The sequence below is a fragment of the Ambystoma mexicanum genome, chromosome 2q, assembly GCF_040938575.1.
Source record: "Ambystoma mexicanum isolate Mex_15411 chromosome 2q, UKY_AmexF1_1, whole genome shotgun sequence".
Classification (NCBI taxonomy): Eukaryota; Metazoa; Chordata; class Amphibia; order Caudata; family Ambystomatidae; genus Ambystoma; species Ambystoma mexicanum.
The window spans coordinates 534,948,009-534,970,496 of NC_090924.1; the positions used below are offsets into that span (position 1 = coordinate 534,948,009).

At 47.6% G+C, this 22,488-nt stretch overlaps 1 long non-coding RNA gene across 1 annotated transcript; it reads left to right on the plus strand.

The window, feature by feature from the left end:
* Positions 1-1,962: 1,962 nt before the first annotated feature.
* LOC138569577 (uncharacterized) lies at positions 1,963-20,931 on the plus strand. Its single transcript, XR_011303266.1, has 2 exons — positions 1,963-2,087; positions 20,394-20,931. It is a non-coding gene; the product is annotated as an uncharacterized lncRNA (long non-coding RNA).
* The last annotated feature ends 1,557 nt before the right edge of the window (positions 20,932-22,488 follow it).

Below are 22,488 nucleotides of genomic sequence, written 5' to 3' on the forward strand. Positions count from 1 at the left end.
CTGCTAGCACTGTTGCCATCACTTGTGCACATAGCACCCATTGGCTAGACCATCTGGAGTCTGCTCCTGGTACATAGGCGCGCATGCAGTCTTTCCTAATAATAAACGATGCAGTAGGGTTTTTAGGCTACTAGTAATAAATATGCGTTTCAGAGTACTGGATCCCCAAAATAGGGTGCTCAATGCACGCATCCACTTTTTGTTTGCAGAGCGTCTCCAACATTAATTGTTGGAAATTCATCCAGGTGTTATTTTCAACTGAGTAGTACCGAAACAGTGCTCTCAATTGAGTATCTGTTAACCAAAGCTCAATAAGGTAGGATAACATAAACCAAACAATCTGTATGGTAGTTACGAGGTCATTAAACAATGGGCCATATAGACATCTACATATGTCATTGCGGGCACCCCTACGCTCTTGGAGTGATTAATTTGCCACTCTGACATGAAGTCATAGAGACCACCATCCCGTTGACCCGGGGGTGGAGTGCCACGGCTATTTTGACCAGGTTACTTGTCACGCATCAGCACTGCTAACGCTGGACATGAACTAGGTTTCGTTTTCCCTGCCCTCTTTAAGTTCATCCGTATTCTGTCTCGGGTTAAAGCCTGCATGTAGACTAGTGTGGAACTGTCGTGATGTGAGCACGGTTCAGGGTCTCCTCACCATCACATCCTTGATTCTAATAGAGTCTCACCCGGACCCTCTACTGGCCGTGGGTGTTGGGAGCAGCATGGGTGCATTGCACGATACTGCACTTTCCGGTTTATAGTGATTTTTTCAAATGGCATATTTTCAAATGCCATTTTCTCCACACAAGTGTGCCAACATTTTTTTTCGAATGTTTATTTTTAAAAATGTTATTTTTGAAATGGGGGGTTATTTTATTTTTGAAATGGGGGGTTCCCCCCAAACCCCCTTTTTTTAAAACCTTTTTTTACTTATGAAACCAAAAAAAATAAATTACAAAATAATAAATTCGAAAAAAAGATTTCGGCAAAATGTTTTCGACAAAATGGTGTTTTGAAAATAAGTTTTTGAAAAAATGACCGGATACTGCACTTTGTGTCTCTGCTTTACCACTTAGGCACTGTTTCTACTGGGTCCAGTTAAATAGGAGTTTCTGCGCAGAGAACAGATCATTGGTGGCTATTGCTTTCAATGTGTGTGTTTATTTAGCAATAGAGATCCCATTCACTGCCCAAAAACCAATAGCTGCTACTTGGTCCAGTAGAAGGCATTTGTAAGTGGTCAACTGGCATGTCCAACCCCCTGTCCCCTTAAACTCAATTTGGCTATGTTTTACATATACTGTAATGACAGGAATGCCTCTTGTTCCAGCCAGGGCTAGTGATGTTGACAGCACAGCAAGCAGCAGATCCACCACTTGATCTCTACCCTTCTATGCTGTCTCAGGAGGATAGCTCAGGGGCAATGTGCTCACCTTGGAAGGAAAATGGCACAGAGCAACACAACTTCGATCCCCGGGTCTCTGGGTATTAAGAGCGTTATAAATAACCTATCATAGCATATGCCCAGAATAGGGATTCCAGCGACCCGATGATGTGTGTCTTTTGTTAGCATTTACTTAGGACTGAAAGCATGCATTACTGGAGTCACTGCATAGGGACCTTCTTCTGAGGTTGATAGGATTAGTGTATTTGATAGCTTCCTGTTGTACGTTTCTTTTGTTCTCTAGAGGTAATTGGAATTACCTATGCAGGTGTTGGAAGACTTCACCCAGAGACACAGCTTTTTGTGCTTTGTTTTCTCCTAATATTTTCTAGACGGCATTGTTTTTGCAAAATTGCCCACTAAATCCAAGGGAATTACAGATAGTCAAGATGTGCTGTTGCTTGTGCTGCATGCTGCTTTGCCTTCTTTTTCTCGTTAGGTGCACGTCGCATTAGTTTAAGTGTAATTGGGCGCCCTGACCGCGCATTGCCATTTCGTTCTATGCCAGGTTTCTGCATCCTGTGGCATAGGACTGGGAGTAGGATGGGCAGAGCATACCAACACCAAGCAGGAGCAGCTTTTATTGCCTTGCCCGGAACCGCGAGATGACTGTAACTGCAGGCAAGCCAAGGTAAGTGCAAATGCTTACATTCACAGTGATTTAGTAATATGGGCCTATAGACACTGATATTGACGCTACGTATGGTGATCCATTCTTGTATGAAATGTATATCATATTGCTTAATCAGGCGTCGACAAGAACAACAAAGTAATCCAAGAGGAGCGTACACCAAGCAAGAAGTAACACAATCTAATTTAGGCCCAGGCGCAGGGAGAGCAGGGTTCAAACAGCACAGTGGAACAGAACTGTGTGAAGAGAGCTGTCAAGGCCGCCCAATGCGGGCAAACTTTTTATGCATGACTGGCATAATTAGCATACGCAAAGTTGAAACTTTTGTTAGTTCATCCTAAAAAGCTTATCAGTGGGACTACGTCAGTCCCCTATATCTAAGTATACGTTGAATGCTTGCAATTGGTTGAGGCCATCCTGACACCCATTGTCCAACACCACCCCTCGTGATATCACAAACCTTCCCACACCATCTCACAATGGCCTTTAGTGGCATTACGTGATTGTGCTGAACACTGGAACTGTATTCCTCTGCCATTGGTCAGCTGTCATGGAGCACACGAAACAACCTGAGCTTGGCAAAGGGGAGACATTCATACGGCATCTGGCCAATGAGGTGCATGCAGACATCAGCAAGGACACAAGACACTTTTGCACCCTAGGGACACTAAAATTCTCCCAGTGAGTGGTCCTCTCCCAGCTCACCCCCTCGTCCCACAGCCCTCTTCCCAGGCCCATCTGTCAAGGGGTGATTTGTAACTGCTTACCCCACCGTGGTTGAATTTTATTTGCCTGTATTTACTTATTAATTCTCTACACCTCCCAGCGAGCACCCATTCCCCAGGGGCTAAGTTCTCCTGGGAACTGCCAACTTTCAACATTTCTCCAGCACACTGCTGTAGCTGAGTACTCAAGAGGTTCAGATTTGCCAGGCACAGGGTCTGTGGCTGTGAACAGACAAATGTCTTACCTGAGGCCTATGCTCCAAAATGGCTGTCTGTTATGTTGTTCATTTTATACTACACTACCACTTCTACCCACTACCCCTTATCCCTATCCCCCTCACGCCCCTCTGCCCCATGCCCCACTTGGTGCCCCCACTCTTCTCCATGGACATCTCTGGCTGCAGCTCCGCACACAGCGCATAAGTTACACAGCTCAGCTGTCAAGGATGTCTTCACCTCCAGCCACACCCCCTGCTTGCCTCCATCATTCATGTAATTGGTAGGTTTTGAATTTGCACCTTTACCGCATTGCAGTGATATTGTTACCATATTTTTCTTAGTGTTCTGAGGAACAATGCTATGTGATGCCACTTCTTGTTTTGTCAAGGGGTGAACAGTTGTGTGTTGTTATTTCCTGTGATGTCACTTGGGAACAGGTGGCAAATAATATCACTTCTGCTACACACTGTCCATGTCCAATGTGCCCTGTCTCCTCCGGGGCTGGTTTGGCAGCAAAGCACTGCCTTTAGAAAAAGGGTGCAGGCATAAGCAGTATGTAGCGTTGGTGCTATGGCATTCAGGTGCCACATATTGTCGCTGACTGGTTGCTATGCAACCAAACTGCATCCCATCCAGGCGACTGGCTTCTTAGGGTGTGCTGTCACTGCCCCATTCCCATAGTGCATCTCTTCACTTCCCATAGTGCATCTCTTCATTTGCGCTAAAATAAGTTTTGTGAATATGGCCCTGCATATCCCGGACCATCCCGAAAAGAGTCCACCCAGGAAACGCAGCCCACAGACACTCGCAATAGAAAAGGCGGGCCCAATGAAGTCCATTAAGCATGGAAGACGGCAGGCCAAGGAGAGAGGCTCTGGGTAGTGTGGGTGCCTGGGGATAGAGTGGAGGGGGGAAAGTACAATGGACGGTTGAGGTGGGGCCAGGGGATGAGGAGCACAAGGTGCATCGAGAGAGCAGGCCAGTGGAGGGGTGTGACTGGTATGTAGTGTTCGGGAGATGAAACCCATCATTGAATGCCTATTCCTGGCCGGTTTGATTTTGGACTTGGGTGTTAGAAAGGTAGCTTTGTTTAGAAGAGGGTTTCAAATGTTTGGGATAGATCCATAGAACCATGCTGATTGCTCCTAACCAGCCAATCAGGTGCCACAAATGACCCAAATAACAAGGGGGGGGGGGGTCCTGGGAGACTCTCTGCCAGACATGAGTCCTGGTTACAAGAGCCTTACCCAGAGTCTTTAGCTCACTATCCTTCACAGAGGAGAAATATCCTAAACATATAAGTCTTAGTCCTGCCCTGGGGCAGTCCAGCACCGAAATGCTAGGCAATTCTCCTTTGAACAAGAGTACGAACAGCAATCCCAGGCACGTGTTTCGGTCTGGTTGAACCTCATCAGTAGGGTGTAGCTGTGCCTCTCTAAGAATAGTGAACAAGGGGTCCAAGTCTGGATACCCCTAGTAATTTAGGGTGAGACCCAAAGTTACTTGAAGTATGCAAATAACAAGGAGGGTCCTGGGAGACTCTCTGCCAGACATGAGTCCTGGCTGCAAGAGCCTTACCCAGAGTCTTTACCTCACTATCTTTCACAGTGGAGAAATATCCTAAACATATCAGTCTTTGTCCTGCCCTGGGGCAGTCCAGCACCGAAATGCTAGGCAATTCTCCTCTGAACAAGAGTACGAACAGCAATCCCAGGCACGTGTTTCGGTCTGGTTGAACCTCATCAGTAGGGTGTAGCTGTGCCTCTCTAAGAATAGTGAACAAGGGGTCCAAGTCTGGATACCCCTAGTAATTTAGGGTGAGACCCAAAGTTACTTGAAGTATGCAAATAACAAGGAGGGTCCTGGGAGACTCTCTGCCAGACATGGGTCCTGGCTGCAAGAGCCTTACCCAGAGTCTTTACCTCACTATCTTTCACAGTGGAGAAATATCCTAAACATATCAGTCTTTGTCCTGCCCTGGGGCAGTCCAGCACCGAAATGCTAGGCAATTCTCCTCTGAACAAGAGTACCAACAGCAACCCCAGACACGTGTTTTGGTCTGGTTGAACCTCATCAGTAGGGTTTAGCTGTGCCTCTCTAAGAATAGCGAGCAAGGGGTCCACGTCTGGATTCCCCTAGTAACTTAGGGTGAGACCCAAAGTTACTTGAAATATGCAAATAACAAGGGGGGTCCTGGGAGACTCTCTGCCAGACATGAGTCCTGGTTACAAGAGCCTTACCCGGAGTCTTTAGCTCACTATCTTTCACAGAGGAGAAATATCCTAAACATATCAGTCGTTGTCCTGCTCTGGGGCAATCCAGCACCAAAATACTAGGCAATTCTCCTCTGAACAAGAGTACCAACAGCAACCCCAGACACGTGTTTCAGTCTGGTTGAACCTCATCAGTAGGGTGTAGCTGTGCCTCTCTAAGAATAGTGAGCAAGGGGTCCACGTCTGGATTCCCCTAGTAACTTAGTGTGAGACCCAAAGTTACTTGAAATGTGTAAATAACAAGGGGGGGGGGTCCTGGGAGACTCTCTGCCAGACATGAGTCCTGGTTACAAGAGCCTTACCCAGAGTCTTTAGCTCACTATTGTTCACAGAGGAGAAACATCCTAAACATATCAGTCTTTGTCCTGCCCTGGGGCAGTCCAGCACTGAAATGCTAGGCAATTCTCCTCTGAACAAGAGTACCAACAGCAACCCCAGACACGTGTTTTGGTCTGGTTGAACCTCATCAGTAGGGTTTAGCTGTGCCTCTCTAAGAATAGTGAGCAAGGGGTCCACGTCTAGATTCCCCTAGTAACTTAGGGCGAGACCCAAAGTTACTTGAAATGTGCAAATAACAAGGGGGGCCCTGGGAGACTCTCTGCCAGACAGGTTGAACCTCATCAGTAGGGTGTAGCTCTGCCTCTCTAAGAATAGTGACCCAGCCACTCATCTTGCTCTTATTCAGCCCCGCCCCCATTACTCAGCCACAGATGCAACCACTGATGGGTTCTGTATACCCACTCATGGGGAGTGCATCTGGGGTTGCTGGGGGAATGCAGAGATCAGGGAAAGCTACATACTGTGTAATGCCACCACCTGAGATGGGCCCCTAGAGCCCATTCCGTTTCCCCTCCCTGCACCCCTAGTGAGCATCACAACCGCACCAGCAGCAAAGCATTCCAATTGAGACCCACCAGAAGATGTACCATGCATCAGGCATATGCAGTGTCAAGACTGGAGTAGTACCAAAAGGCAGAGCCATGTGGTCTCCAGTGTAAGGATACATTTGTGTGGGGCAGGGTGAATGCTATGAGCATGAGTATCTCCTTGGACTCAATTCGTCATCTAGTTCCCAGAACACACGTGCTCCATGCTGTGCACCCCAGGGGCTCAGAGGCCTTGCAGTGCAATCCAGAGACAAGTCCGAAGGTGAGCGGGAGCTTGCTGTCAATACGCCTTTGGGGTGGTCCACAACTTTGGCCGATTATGGGCTGAAAGGGGTTTGCTGACGTCACATGGAAACAAGATTCAACATAGCACTTTAATAGTGAAACTGTTGTCAGCACTTGTGCTTCCTAAGCGATTAGCAATAATTAAATGTAACGCCCATAAAAAAGTAACGTGTAACGTAGGAAAAGGAAATACATTTGCAGACAGAATCGTGAAACAAACTGCCACTGATTCGCACACCAAAATGTATGTTGAAACAACAGACAGGGTGTCCTGCATGATAGAGGATGGAATTTGGAATGTACAAGAAATACAAGCAGAAACAACTCCTGAGGAAATAAAACAATGGTCTGAGGGTCCAGCAGAATTAGATCCCGGGGGTTGTTAGGTAGACAAAGAGAACCGTAGATGGATGTTGCCGAATGCGTATGTTATGGCAATGGTTACTATGGCCCATGGTCCAACACATATTTGTGCGAAAAAGATTTGTCAGTACATTGATTCTGTATGATACAATGACAATATTACAAAAACTGCTGAGAGGTTGGTTCAAAATTGCATGACTTGTTTACAACACAACATTGGAAAGAGATCAGTGACACCAGTAGGAAGTTTTAGTCCTCTCTCAATGCCCTTTGAAGTAATCCATTTCGACTTTATAGAAATGGAGAGATGCCACAACTTCAAGTATGTGCTTGTAGTGGTCTGTGCATTTAGCAAATGGGTAGAGGCCTAACCCCTGAAAGATTGTTCAGCCAAGTCAACAGCAGAATCCATGTTAAAAGATACTTTCCAAAGTTTGGGCTACCACGTGTCATATGGTCAGATAACGGCCCTCATTTTATAGCTGCTGTGATACTACGGATCTGTGCAGGCCTCCAAATTGATAAACGATTCCATTCAGCCAGACATCCGATGAGTGCCGGTCTTGTGGAACGGCAAAACGGTATTCGGAAAAATAAATTGGCGAAAGTATGCACCGAAAGTAATTTGAAATGGCCCAATGCTTTACCGCTAGCCTTGTTATCTATGCGTACGTCTGTGCAATCAAAGACTGGTCTCTCCCCCTACAAAATTATAATGGAGAGACCAGATAATGTATTGAATGTGCCATGTCCAAGAAGGTTAAGGGATATAGAGTATCCATTACTTACTGAATACTGTAAACAGTTGACTCAAAACTTGTGTTTGATTCATCAGCAGGTGCAGGAGGCTCTTCCTGTCAGATATACGGGCCCAGGCCATTGTCTGAAACCGGGGGACTGGGTCCTGATCAAGAATTTTGAGAGAAAGTCTTCACTTGCACCACAGTGGAAGGGACCATACTAGGTACTTCTGGCCACGCAGACTGCGGTTCGAATAAGGAATCGGAAGCATTGTATATATGCAACGCACACTAAAAGAATTATGTTTCCTTTGCCACATGAGAAAGAGACTGATGATTCTGATTTCCAGAGTGAACCAGCTTTAATTGATTACAAGAACATCGCCGAAATTCAGCCGTAACAACTTCCTGAGCCCAAGAAGGGGCTTGGGGAGATTGCAACAAAATCTGAAACATTATTAGTGTTACCTCAACCTTGTTTGCCTGCTGCCTCATCATCATCAATTGCATCACCAGTTGGCACTGTTTCTGCATCTGCTGCAAACAACGATAGTGCATTGTTCATCGACCACACCGTACCTGGAGCTTTAAGGTACAATCTGTGTCCACAAATTTGGAAGTAATTGCAACAGCGTTTGTTTCTGGCACACAGATGGGGCTAGAAATGGAGGTCTAGGGAAAGGGAGCATATGAGCTGCATCGGCTAAAAGCTCTGACACCTGATTTCCCAGTGCTATTTTTGAAAGTGAAGGGCTTTGCAACCTATCGCAGACAAGCGGGGCAAAGGTACCAACACTATGGAAAACTGATGTTGATACTTGCTCCTATATTTTGGAGCCTCTGAGGCAAACACCTGCTTGCTGCCATCTTAAGCAGACCGAATTTGCTTACATTCTACTGACTAAACGTGTATCGCCGTGTGAGACTTTTTTCAATGAACGCTCAGAAACATTTTAAATAATCCTTTATAGATCATGCCTGTATTCGCTCATGTTGCCTCTTGTGCTGATGAAGACATTAATAGAACCATAGACATTGACAATGAATCTGCTCCGAGAAATACTTGGACTATTAAGACTAAACTGCTCCTGGCCATCATACCTATCTGCATTTTATTTACTCTAATTCCAATGTCCTGGTATTTAGAAGATATACATCCAATGAATATCCTATTGCCCACTGTCGATGCTCCCACCATGACCCCGGCTCATGTGCTTTCTTACACTCTTCCTCCACGAGATGTTAAACACAGAAAAGGATACAATAACAATACTCTGTTATTGATTATGAATAGGACACATGCAATCTTGAACCGATCGAATTGCTGGGTGTGCTCGCATTTACCCCAGCATGGGGAAAGAGGAATGGGTTGGTATATACATCCTTTACCCCTGAGTACTGCCTGTTATGCACCACTAAGAGCTCTGTTTTTTGGGAGATGGAATGATAGTGTCACTGGAAACTTTGATGGAACTAACATAAATGAATTTGAGAGATTGGCATTGACACCCTTGGGTTGTTGTAATGCTGGAAATGCATCGGAGGGACAGGGCCTCCGTATCCTTGTCCTTTACTGCTTTTTATCGTGTGTTCTGTCTTGTTTTCCGCGCAGGAGTTCATGTGGGACTCCTGGCGGTGCAGCTCTCTTTTGGTTTGGTGAACGGACCCGTGGGATACCCGTATGGCACCCATGGGTGGGGATACAACCCTGTGCCCCTAGTTTATGTTTTTGGGCACCTGTGGGTGGCCCGCAGAGCAGGGTATGGTCTGGTGGCAGCTCCATGCTGAATCTGACAGGTGCGCGGAGTATCCTCCATTTTGGGATACCCCGGCCCTGCCATTGGGATCAGTTGATTCCTGATGGAAAACAAGATGGCCCCGGTGGCCTCTTGCTTTCTATTACCCATTACCTTGTTTTCACAAAGTCCTGGGAAGCCCTGACTCTGTCCCTTCTCCCTAACTGGCTGTTGGGTGGAAATGCCATATATGGTGTTGTTGTGAAGGCCCAGCCAGACTAGCTGGAGCCTTCCCGGTGATGTATGTTGTGGGTACCTCCTGTGGGTGGGACCTGGGTGAATAGAGTGTGTGACGAATATGCATTCTGTGTTGTGGATGTCTAGTATCTGGTGGTTGACACAATGACTGAGACAGCCTTGCCCGAAACCGGTATTAATGCAGCTTGGAGTGTTGAATGGCTCGGTACTTGTCCCAATACACATAACTTGTTGTGAGTGTCTGGAGAGAAGTGAATGGCCTGAATACCTCGTGTGCCTGATAGGCTGCCTGCTTGCATGAATGCCCGTAGTCGTGATTGGATGCTTGAGTGTGACCCAGCGGAATGAATGGGAGATCAACAGTATATCTGGGGACCTCTCACTGCTAGGAATCGTGTTCAGAAGCTGAAGTCCACTACGACGAGTAACTGGAGTAACTGACGCTTGACCTTGAAGCATTGCTGGACGAGAAGAATTGCTATTGCTCTCCTTCACAATCTAAAAGCTGCTGTGCCTCCAAGGACTGACCCAGAGAGGACCTGGTAAGGCGCCCTCTTCCCGAGCTACGAGGGACCATCGTGCACAGCTGATCTTTGCCAAAGCTCCCTGGTAGATAGACCTACGACAGGCTGTCGACCCGATACAGGGACTGCTGCGGAACTCCAAGGAGAAGCACTCGGACTGTTGTCCGCCACTGTCGACGACCGCCGTCGCCGACCGGAGCTTAAGAACTTCAATTGATCATCGGACGCTCTTGCCTGCATCGTCATCCGCTTGTCTCCCGCTGGAGAAGGCCCGACCGTCGATGCGCCGAGGAGCATCCAACGGTGGGTTTCCCGCCACCTAAGGACCACAGAGACGCCGACGACTCGACGCCCTTGCTGGGCCACAGTTCTTCATCATCTCTTTGCGGTCCAAAACTATCGTCACCGAGGTGCCCCGCACGCCTCTTCCTTGCAGGACGCCAACGCTCTGTCGTTGACGAGCACCGCACGGAACAAAGCTGTCACTTTCCTGTCGTAGTTCCACCTGTTCACCGTCGGACGTTTGATGACCCGTGACTCCCGCCTTAAAGGGAGGGCACTCTAGAAGGGCCGTCGATTCCCTGACACCGAACGCCAAGTTCCCCGACACCTCTCGACGATCGGTGGCTCCCGCCTGAAAGGGAGTCACTCAAGAAGGATCGGTCACCGCATCGTCGGAGAACTCTACTCCACCAGGTACAATAGGGGGGTAGAACCGTAATAGGAAGACGTGAAACTATTGAACCTATGGACTGGGCTTGTGCTATATATCTTTATTTACAGGTTGCCCAGGTGGGGCGATCTCCACACAGAACTGTGCCTCGTGGTAGGGGTCAGTATTCTGCCCACTGTTTCAACCATTTTGCGTTCCTTCCTATCTCTATTGCTGGTTTACTTGTTATTGATCTGTATGACATTTTAACCGTGTAGTTGATGCACTTTAATGAGATTCGATAACATTGGTGGTACCACTTTAGAATTGTATATATTTATCATTATTGATGGATTAAATCCTGATAGTGGCAGCAAAAAAAGTTGTTAGTTCCGAATCTAGCAGTTTGAACATTGCAATAAACAAGAAACTGAAAAGTCTTCACAAAAATGATATTCATAAACCCATACTCTAAAAAGTCTAACATGGGATGCTATACGTCTGTTCCCAGCAGCTCTATTGTGATATTAGCATTTTTCTTCACATTTTGCACTTTATTCATGTTGTATAACTGTATGTCCTATATTTATACTTACTCTTATATGAGCTCTGATCTATTTAATAATCATTTTAATGTTTCTAATTAAATAAAGAAGAATAAATACATTTTTCAAAAAAACTTGTCTATGTATTACGTGTAGTGATCTGAGGGGTTGATTGAGGGACCGCCCCGAATACTGGTGGGATTGTGTTGTTTATAGTGGACTTGTTTATATCCGCTGGCTTGATTTCTGTGCCTTGTTTCTGGTTGTTTCCCCTCTTGCCAGCGATGTAGGGGGTACCCATCTATTGTACTGCTGTGTACAAAATAACTGCATTACAAGCAATGGAGTCTATTGCGAATGGTAAATTGCCTCGGATGAGCTTAGAGGCTCTCCAGAGTGCTTGTGAAGCCAGGGAGTTAGACTTTGTGGATAAGTTTAGGGCCGAGCTGATAGCTGCCCTGGTGGACTACCAGACCGATGGTGAAGCTCTTGATGAGGGGTGGGGATGCAATCAATGAGGACTCTGCCCCTGGGGTTTCTACTGAATCTGTTTCTGGGAATGCTGCCATTCCTGCTGCTTCCGAACCCCAGCAATACCTTGGAACTTGAGTTATTAAGGATGAAATTGGCCTTTGAATATCGCAAGTTGGAAATAGATGCTGAACTTAAGAAGGAGGAGTTGGCTCAACAAGTGGAGCTCAAGAATAGGGATCTTGATCTCAAGAATAGGGATCTTGAACTCAAAGACAAGGACACTGAATGTCAGAGAATCCAGCTAGAGAAAGCTCGAGTGGAGACTTCAGCGAAACCCAGTGAGAGTGTCAGGTCCCCAGCAACTAAATTTATAAAGGATTTGGTTGGTGTGTTTTCGGAGGGTTCTGATATCCTCCAATGGATTGAAGCGTTTGAAATGGCTTGTGCAATTCACAATGTTGACAAAAGAGATTGGGCTAAGTGTTTGCTAAGCAGAGTGCCTCAAACTGGATATGACTGTATTCTGAAGCTAAGTGTGGAAGAAAGGGGACAGTATGAGTGTATGAAATCTGCTTTGATTTCCAAGTTTGGCAAGACGCCTACCCAATACCTTAAAAGGTTCAGGGATTTTAAGAAAAGAGAGAATGTGTCTTGCGTTGACTGGGTGAGTGCTGCGCACCTGAATATGATGGGGTGGATTGATGGTTACAAGGTGAAAACTTTTGCTGAATTGTCCCACCTGTTGTTTTTTGAGCATTTTTCTGAAGCCTGTTCACCGGAGCTGCATCAGTATGTTGCTGACCAGAACATTTTGGATCCCTTTAAGCTGGCTAGGTTGGCTGACAGGTGGGTCTCCTACCGGGTGTCCCCTAAGGACTCCAGTGGGAAGGACAAGGACAAAGAAAAAGGGGCCTCTCAGAAAGCTGAGGAGTCCCAAAGCAGTCACAGTCGAATAAACCTAGACCCTCCTCTCCTAAGACCCAAAAATCTCATGGGGATAAGTCATCTGTGGGTGGGAATAAGAGTAGTGGTCCACCTGCTGCAAAGCAGGCTCCCGGTGGTTCCAGTATCGTACCCCGCACTCCCGGCACTTGTTGGGACTGTGGGGCTCTGGATCACAAAAGGGGTGACTCCAAGTGTAAAGGTAAGGCACTCAGAGTACAGGCTGTCAGCCTGACCTACCCTTACCCTATGTCTGAGGTGGAGGCCACTGTCCTCCCCTCCTCTACAGGGATCACTTTTGGTGCTCCCGTAGAGATTTCCTTGGTGTCCCTTGGGGCCTGGAACCAGTACGCGGAAGTACTGGCGACTCTCCCACAGAACACCCGTAGAAGTGTCCTCCTGAATGGCCAGCCTTCTACTGGTTTGAGAGACACTGGGGCAAGCATGACAGTGGTGGACAGGACCCTGCTCAAGCCAGAGGACTATGTAGATGCTCCTCTGAGAACCACCAGGTTAGCTGGTGGGCCTCCCAAATTATCGCCTGTAGCCCGAGTCACACTCGTAATTGGAGACAGGACAGCAAAGCTTCCTGTCCTGGTTCAGGACAATGTCCCTGCTAACATTCTGTTAGGAACGATCTAGTAGAGATGGGATTGATCGCGGATGGTCTTCCCATGACTGCTGCTGCAGTCACTAGGTCACAGGTGACCCCGTGTCTGGCTGTGAGTCAGGTACCCGAGCCGAAGGCGCGGCCTAAGGCAAGACGAAGGAAGAGCAAGAAGGCCACCTCTGTGAAGGGAGCTCCTTCTCTTCCTGCTGTTGCTACAGCACCCCTTGGTATCCATGCTCCGGATGGGCTGGGCCCAGTGGTAAACCCCGTCTCAACTCCTGTGGGAGAGGAGCCAGAAGACTCTCCTGTGGGAGAGGTTCTCAACCCGGAGGATCATCCTGATCTTCAATGCTTGTTAGCTAGAGGGGGACCCTCCCGGGCAGAATTCTGTAAAGGACAGAGAGAGTGTCCCTCTCTCGAGGGTCTGAGGAAACAGGCCCTGTCCCAGGCACACAGAGAAGTGCCTAGGACATTCTGGATTTATTGGGAGGGTGAGCTCCTTGTTAGTGAGCCCACTAAGCCAGAACCTGGTGCCCTCAAGAGGTTGGTGGAACCCCAGGTTTACAGGCCCTTCCTACTGCAGTTGGCACATGAGGTGCCCTTGGCTGGTCATCTTGGTACCAAGAAGACTAAGCAGAGGCTCTCTGCCCATTTCTACTGGCCTCGGATGGGAGTAGAAGTGGAGTCCCACTGCAGGACCTGCCCAACATGTCAGTTGTCTGGAAAGACTGGAGGCAGTGTCATCGCCCCACTGCAGCCATTGCCAGTGGTTGGCACACCGTTTGAGAGGGTGGGCATCGACATTGTCGGTCCCCTTGACCCTCCCACGTCAGGTGGACATCGGTTCATCCTGGTTTTGGAAGATCATGCCACCAGGTACCCTGAGGCTATACCACTTCGGACTGTTACGGCCAAGGTGGTTGCCCGGGCCCTCCTGGGCATTTTCACCCATGTTGGATTTCCCAAGGAGGTTGTCTCTGACCGAGGATCCAACTTCATGTCTAGCTACATGAAAACCATGTGGAAAGAGTGTGGGGTAACCTACAAGTTCTCCACTTCCTACCACCCCAGACCAATGGTCTGGTTGAGAGATTTAATAAAACTCTCAAGGGCATGCTAGGTGCTTTGGAAGAACCCCCAAAGAGGGAATGGGATCTCCTCCTGCCATGCCTGCTGTTTGCTTACAGAGAGGTACCTCAAGAAGGTGTTGGTTTCAGCCCCTTTGAGTTACTCTTTGGACATCCTGTGAGGGGGCCCTCGCCTTGATCCGAGAAGGTTTGGAAGCCAACCCTCCCGGTCCCGCCAAGCAAGTGGCGGACTATGTGTTAGGCCTCAGACGGAGGATGACACAGATGATGGGTCAAGCAACGGCGAATCTCAGGGCCAGCCAGGAATTGAACAAATACTGGCATGATCTTAAAGCATTGCAAGTGGATTGGACTCCGGGACAGGAGGTCCTTGTGATGGAGCCTACCAAGCCTCGGGCATTGGCAGATAAATGGACTGGACCCTACTGGATAATCTCCAAGATGGGCGAGGTCAACTATCTGGTTGACATGGGAGTCCCAGGGGTAGCCCCTCAGGTATTCCATGTCAATAGACTCAAGCCTTTCCACAGGCGAGCAGAAGTCTCATGTCTCTTGCTAGCTTCAGAGCAAGAATAGGATGAGAGTGAGCCCCTTCCTGATTTGCTGCATAGCAACCCTCAGGATGGCTCCGTGGAGGGAGTGCAGCTCTCTCCAGATTTGACAACCGAGCAGCAGATGGCCTGCAGGACTTTGCTCCAGAAGTATGCCTCTCTGTTTTCGCTGACGCCAGGCCTTACACCGTGGTGTAAGCACGAGATTGACACTGGTGACAGTGTGCCTGTCAAGAGCAGGAGCTACAGAATGTCAGATACGGTTAAGAACCACATCCAGGCTGAGGTTGCCAAGATGTTGGATCCAGTCCCGTGGTCCTTGTCCCCAAGGCAAGTTCCCAGGCAGGTTCCAAGGACTGGAGGTTCTGTGTGGACTACCGAGGAGTCAATGCCGTCACCAAAACTGACACGCACCCATTGCCCAGGGCTGATGATCTCGTGGACACCATAGGTGCTGCCAAATTTGTGAGCACCTTTGACCTCACCTCAGGCTATTGGCAAATAGCTCTGACGGACCATGCCAAGGAAAAGACGGCGTTCTCAACACCAGAGGGACTCTACCAGTTTAGGGTCATGCCTTTTGGGTTGAAGAATGCCCCTGCCACCTTCCAGAGATTGGTCAGTCATGCTCTCAGTGGGCTGGAAGCCTTTTGTGTGGCTTATTTAGACGACATTGCCGTCTACAGCTCCACTTGGGAAGAGCACTTGACACATCTGGGTAGAGTGTCGCAGGCCTTAAAGAGGGCTAACCTCACTATCAAGGCCACCAAGTGCCAGATAGCTCAGGGGAAAGTCACGATTCTTGGTCATGAGGTTGGAGGGGGTCAAATCCAACCTCTCCCCAGTAAGGTACAGGATGTACAGTACTGGGAGACTCCCACTACTCAAACCCAGGTGAGAGCCTTTTTGGGCCTCACCGGGTATTATCGCAATTTCATGGCGGACTATGGAACCATAGTTGCACCACTGACAGCTCTGACTTCACCCAAGCAGCCTAGGAAGGTCAATTGGACTGAAGACTGTCAGGGGGCCTTTGATGGCTTGAAAGAAAATCTGTGTCGGGCACCCGTGTTGTGTGCGCCTGACTACAGCCGACCCTTTATCGTCCAGACAGATGCCAGCGACACCGGAATTGGAGCTGTCTTGTCCCAGTTAGATGACAAAGGGAGAGAACATCCTATCATATTCATCAGTAGACAACTCAAGGGTAGAGAACTTAGGTGGGCTACTGTTGAAAAGGAATGTTTTAGGATAGTTTGGAGCCTTAGGCGTTTTAGGCCCTACCTTACAGGGTCTACCTTCAAGGTCCAAACAGATCACTGAAGTGGCTTATGCAGATGAAGGGTGAAAACCCGAAACTGCTCAGGTGGTCCATTAGCCTGCAAGGGCTAGACTTCACCATAGAGCACAGACCAGGGAAGAGTCACGATAATGCAGATGGCCTTTCCAGAAGGTATGTTGACCGTCTGGATGAGGGTGTCTATCCTGTGGGAGATTAGGCGCCCTCCACCTCAGTCTGGGTTGGGCGACTGTGATGCTGGAAATGCATCGAAGGGACAGGGCCTCCGTATCCTTGTCCTTTACTGCTTTTTATCGTGTGTTCTGTCTTGTTTTCCGCGCAGGAGTTCATGTGGGACTCCTGGCGGTGCAGCTCTCTTTTGGTTTGGTGAACGGACCCGTGGGATACCCGTATGGCACCCATGGGTGGGGGTACAACCTTGTGCCCCTAGTGTATGTTTTTGGGCACCTGTGGGCGGCCCGCAGAGCAGGGTATGGGCTGGTGGCAGCTCCATGTTGAATTTGACAGGTGCGCAGAGTATCCTCCATTTTGGGATACCTCGGCCCTGCCATTGGGATCAGTTGATTCCTGATGGAAAACAAGATGGCCCCGGTGGCCTCTTGCTTTCTATTACCCATTACCTTGTTTTCCCAAAGTCCTGGGAAGCCCTGACTCTGTCCCTTCCCCCTGACTGGCTGTTGGGTGGAAATGCCATATATGGTGTTGTTGTGAAGGCCCGGCCAGACTAGCTGGAGCCTTCCCGGTGATGTAGGTTGTGGGTACCTCCTGTGGGTGGGACCTGGGTGAATAGAGTGTGTGACGAATATGCATTCTGTTTTGTGGATGTCTAGTATCTGGTGGTTGACACAGCCCTGCCCGAAACCGGTATTAATGCAGCTTGGAGTGTTGATTGGCTCGGTACTTTTCCCAATACACATAACTTGTTGTGAGTGTCTGGAGAGAAGTGAATGGCCTGAATACCTTGTGTGCCTGATTGGCTGCCTGCCTGCATGAATGCCCGTAGTCGTGATTGGATGCTTGAGTGTGACCCAGCGGAATGAATGGTAGATCAACAGTATATATGGGGACCTCTCACTGCTAGGAATTGTGTTCAGAAGCTGAAGCCCACTACGACGAGTAACTGGAGTAACTGACGCTTGACCTTGAAGCCCTGCTGGACGAGAAGAATTGCTGTTGCTCTCCTTTACAATCTGAAAGCTGCTGTGCCTCCAAGGACTGACCCAGAGAGGACCTGGTAAGGCACCCTCTTCTCGAGCTACGAGGGTCCATCGTGCACAGCTGATCTTTGCCAAAGCTCCCTGGTAGATAGACCTACGACAGGCTGTCGACCCGATACGGGGACTGCTGCGCTGTCCAGTCATTTGGTCGACAGACAATTGGTCGACAGACAAATGGTCGACGCAATTTGGTCGAAAGACAAATGGTCAAACTTTTTAAAACATTTTTATATATATTTTTCAGGTTTTCGTTTAGGAAAAAAAAGGTTTTTTTAGCAAAACATTCGACCATTTGTCTTTCGACCAAATTGCGTCGACCATTTGTCCTGTCGACCTTTTTTTTTCGACCAAATGACCTGTAACCGACTGCTGCGGAACTTCGAGGAGAAGCACTTGGACTGTTGTCCACCACTGTCGACGACCGCCGTTGCCGACCGGAGCCGCCGTGCTCCCGTTTGCCTAAGAACTTCAATTGATCATCGGACGCTCTCGTCTGCATCGTCAACCGCTTGTCTCCCGCTGGAGAAGGCCTGACCGTCTACGCTCCGAGGAGCAACCACTGGTGGGTTTCCCGCAGAGACGCTGACGACTCGACGCCCTTGCTGGGCCACAGTTCTTCATCATCTCTTTGCGGTCCAGAATTACCGTCACGGAGGTGCCCCGCACGCCTCTTCCTTGCAGGACGCCAACGCTCTGTCGTCGACGGGCACCGCTAGGAATGAACCTGTCGTAGTTCCACCTGTTCACGGTCGGACGTTTGACGACCCGTGACTCCCGCCTTAAAGGGAGGGCACTCAAGAAGGGCCGTCGATTCCCCGACACCGAAGGCCAAGTTCCCTGACACCTCTCGACGATCCGTGGCTCCCGCCTGAAAGGGAGTCACTCAAGAAAGATCGGTTGCCGCATCGTCGGAGAACTCTACTCCACCAGGTACATTGGGGGGGTAAAACTGTAATAGGAAGACGTGAGACTATTGAACCTATGAACTGGGCTTGTGCTATATATCTTTATTTACAGGTTGCCCAGGTGGGGGGATCTCCACACAGAACTGTGCCTCGTAGTAGGGGTCAGTATTCTGCCTACTGTTTCAACCATTTTGCGTTCCTTCCTATCTCTATTGCTGGTTTACTCGTTATTGATCTGTGTGACATTTTAACTGTACAGTTGATGCACTTTAATGAGATTCGATAACATTGGTGGTACCACTTTAGAATTGTATATAATTATCATTATTGACTTCCGAGTACAAAGTGCGTTATTGTGATCGTGTACATACCTTTGAATATTCATTATATAAAGACTGTGTTTTCAGTAATACTGTGTGTGGACATTCCTTTGTGGGGGTTCGGGGACTACACTGTACTTAAGAACCAGCCAGCATCACCTCCTGAGAAGCTAGGCCTTGATTGCTCGACCACGTACCAATAATAGAGAATCTTGACTTGGTTCCTCTGTGCCTCTCCTCTACCATATATAGAGCAGAAGTACAGACACCCCCTACCGGTCTTTACAGTTGTTACGTGTTTTCAAATAGAAGCAAAATGAACACTGCATTGACCAGTCCATTGATAGACTCTTTAGACCTTACCAATCGCTGATTACTTTTAAAATGGCTGCTGTAGGTAACAAAGATGCCATGCCTCCTTCCTACACTATTAACCATAGTCCACACTCTGTTCCATTCTGTTTGTGGAAAAAAGGTACATTTACGAGATGTAAGCATACTGCTGTACCTGAGCATGAAGAGAAACTCTATGTATAGGAGGTTCTGTCTATTTTGTATGTGGGGATCAAGCCTATCCATGGTTACCTAGAAACTGGGAAGGTACCTGTTATTTAGGGATACTTTTACCTGGTGTATTTCTCGCTACAACCTCAGAAATAGCAAAAGTATCCAGATCTCAGCCCCGGTGGGATGATGATGCTGCTGGGCAGATTTTTGGTGACATAGCTAAATCCTTTGTACCTTTTTGGGGACAAGCAATACATTCATGGAATATTAGAAGACTGTCCAGGGTGTTAGAGAAAACAATTAATGAAACCACTGACATACTATACAACATGACACTGGAACAAAAAGCAATCAGACTAGTTGCACTTCAAAATAGAATGGTTCTTGACATTATTTTGGCTGACCGTGGAGGTGTATGCAAATTAGTGGGATCAGCGTGCTGTGTATTTGTAAACGACTCCTCGCCTACAATATTTGAAGCAATTAAAAACTGACATGTTTTAAGTTCTGAAATCCATGTTCTCACAGGTGGCTGGAATCTAAATTTGAGTACATGGTTCTGGGAATTGTTACGATCCTGGGGATGGAAATTGATCGCAATTTTTATCATGATATTCAGTATCCTCATACTCTGCTGTTGTTGCATACAATGTTTGCCAGCCATTTATTCCATAATCACAAATGAATGTGTACAGATAATTAGTACAAAGAGCCTGAAGCCCAAACCCAATATGATAAATGGTGGTCTCAAACATGAGAATAAAATAATCAAGGAGTTTATGGCAATCAATATTTCGGATAATGATTATGATAGCAACTTAGGTAGTTCGGAAAGTGATACTTGGTCCGATGATGACGCAATGTTTGGATAATGCTATTGGCTTGAGGCCAAAAGGAGGGTTTGTAAAACTGTAATGCAATCGTATAGCCAGAATGGTATGAATAATATGTTGGAAAGAAGCAAATCGCATCATATGACAAACATTGCAAACCATGAAACCTGAATGTGACCATTGGGAGTCCATTTTCTAATAGCCTGCCATTTTCTTTTCTAAACGCTTTTGCAAATATATTCTGTGCTTCAGTCCTACACACAGTGCGAGGCCACAGCTTGAACTTTGAATGCTAACATAGGCAGAAATGTGAAACCCTGCTGAAATACATTGTTTTTCTTATTTTTTTTAGCCTTGAAGCTGTACATAAGCATCGACTAATCAGCAACCCAGGTGCCAGCCTGTTTTGCAAACGCTGTTGTAGAAGGCAGTTAAATAAGAATTATATGCGACTAATAGTGCTCCCCCATGAAAGATGGTATTTTCTCTGCTTCAGAACTGTCTGACCCTTAGCACATTAGCGCAGTGAATAGATAAAATTAGTTGGAATGTCTCCCAGCTAGAACATGGTATCCTTCCCTGTGCCAGTGCCCAGTGTTCCCCAAAACAGTAAGCTGTCTCTACAGCCTCAGCTAGAAATACCAAATGTTTAGAATGAATGAAGTTACGTGCATAACTGTCAATTACTGAACCCTAGCTTGTATGTCATGTATATGGCCAGACCGAATAATGCTGTACAATGATGATGTGTTATGTATCTATATTACTGCTTGACCGATGCTCGCTCTCTCTCCTCTCACAGTGTCTGTGAACACATGTCGTGAGGTATTGAGACCCGGTTGGCCGACTGAGATACTCTGAAAATAAACCAGGCTTGTTTGGGAAACGAACCTCATGACTGGCATGTCATTAGTATATGGTTATTGTGCCTTTATTCCATATATGGTCTTACACGTGGACCGTTGACCTCAGAAGAAAGACTCCGAAGAATGGCTCAGGGACTCTGTAATGCGCTTCTCGCAATCATTTGGTTAAAGATTGTCCCATAGTGCCACCACATTGCTCGGGAAATGCTGCCTCCCATTTCTAGATGGGGCACGGAACTGGGAGAGTGATGGCAGCTCCGAATCATACAAGTAACACCTGCACCAAAAATAAAGAGGGGTTTAAGGGCATTCCTTGGGTTAGTGGGGTATTATAGAAGATTTATACCCAACTATTCTTCTATAACGGCTTGCTTTACTGACAAACTTAAAAATGCAGAGCCCCAAAAGGAAGACCAAGCTTGCTTTACCACCCTCAAGCAAATTCTATTTAGTAAACTCGCCTTGAAGGTGGCCAACTTTAGTAAGGAGTTCATTTTGCAAACGGATGCATCCCAAATCAGGTTGGGGGCAGTTCCCTCCCAATTGACCACCCGATTGTGTACATCAGCCAGAAATCCTTTCCTAGGGAGAAAAACAATGCCAGAATTGAACTTGAGGCATTAGCTATCAAATGGGCCATGTCTTTACAGAGAGAAAATTCTGGTTAGTTGCTGATCATTCTCCTCTACCCTGGATCAGTCTCTGTAAAAATAACAATGCCCAAGTAATGCGCTGGTTTCTAGATTTGCAGCCCTATTGTTTCAGTATGGAACACAGGAAAGGAAAAGACCAAGGGAAAGTGGATTACATTTCCCGTTTTTCAATAGGTGTAGAAGAAACCAGCGACATTAGGGGAAGGGTATGTGACGAATCTAGCAAGGTTGTCACTATTTCACTTCCATAAATCTTCCCTTGCGCGGCCAAGGAAAGGCAGAAGCTACCTGACTCTGACCCTGGGGTGGTTTTCAGTGGGAGGACCACATGAGGTAAGACAACCCTAGGGGAGATGGAGTAGATTTGCTAGGTCAAGGCAGGCATTTCCCTGTTTCTTAAGCATCTGTAACACCCACTTGCCACCCTATTCCTGTATGGCATACTGTAGCATGGGTGTAGAACCTCCATGCAGGACCAATCATCAAGTGTATTTACATTCTCCTTTGATTGATAACACTGAGACGAGGAAGAGGACTGAAGTAATGAAGATCACTAGGTGGAAAGCAAACGCTATGCTCCAGTTTTGGGAAACGGTTAACAGGTGCCGGGACATTTAAAAGCACTGCATCTGTAGAGAAAGAGAGATTCACTTCTCCTGATGTCGGTCGGGACACTGAAGGAGAGAAGTCTGCAGTGCGGAGTGGAGAAGCTGCTGGAGGTGCCATCCGGGGAAGTCTGGAAGAGGAAGGTTTGCCGCACTTGTGCCATGGACAGCAGGAACTGTCAGGTGAAGAAGGAGACAAAGCGGGAACTGCAAAGCAGATGGGACGCCCTCCCAGCAGGCAAGCAAGCAGTAGCGAGAACATTGAGATGCGAAGGACAGTGATGCAGCTGACGGAAACCGGTGAGCCCAGCAAGCAAGGTTGG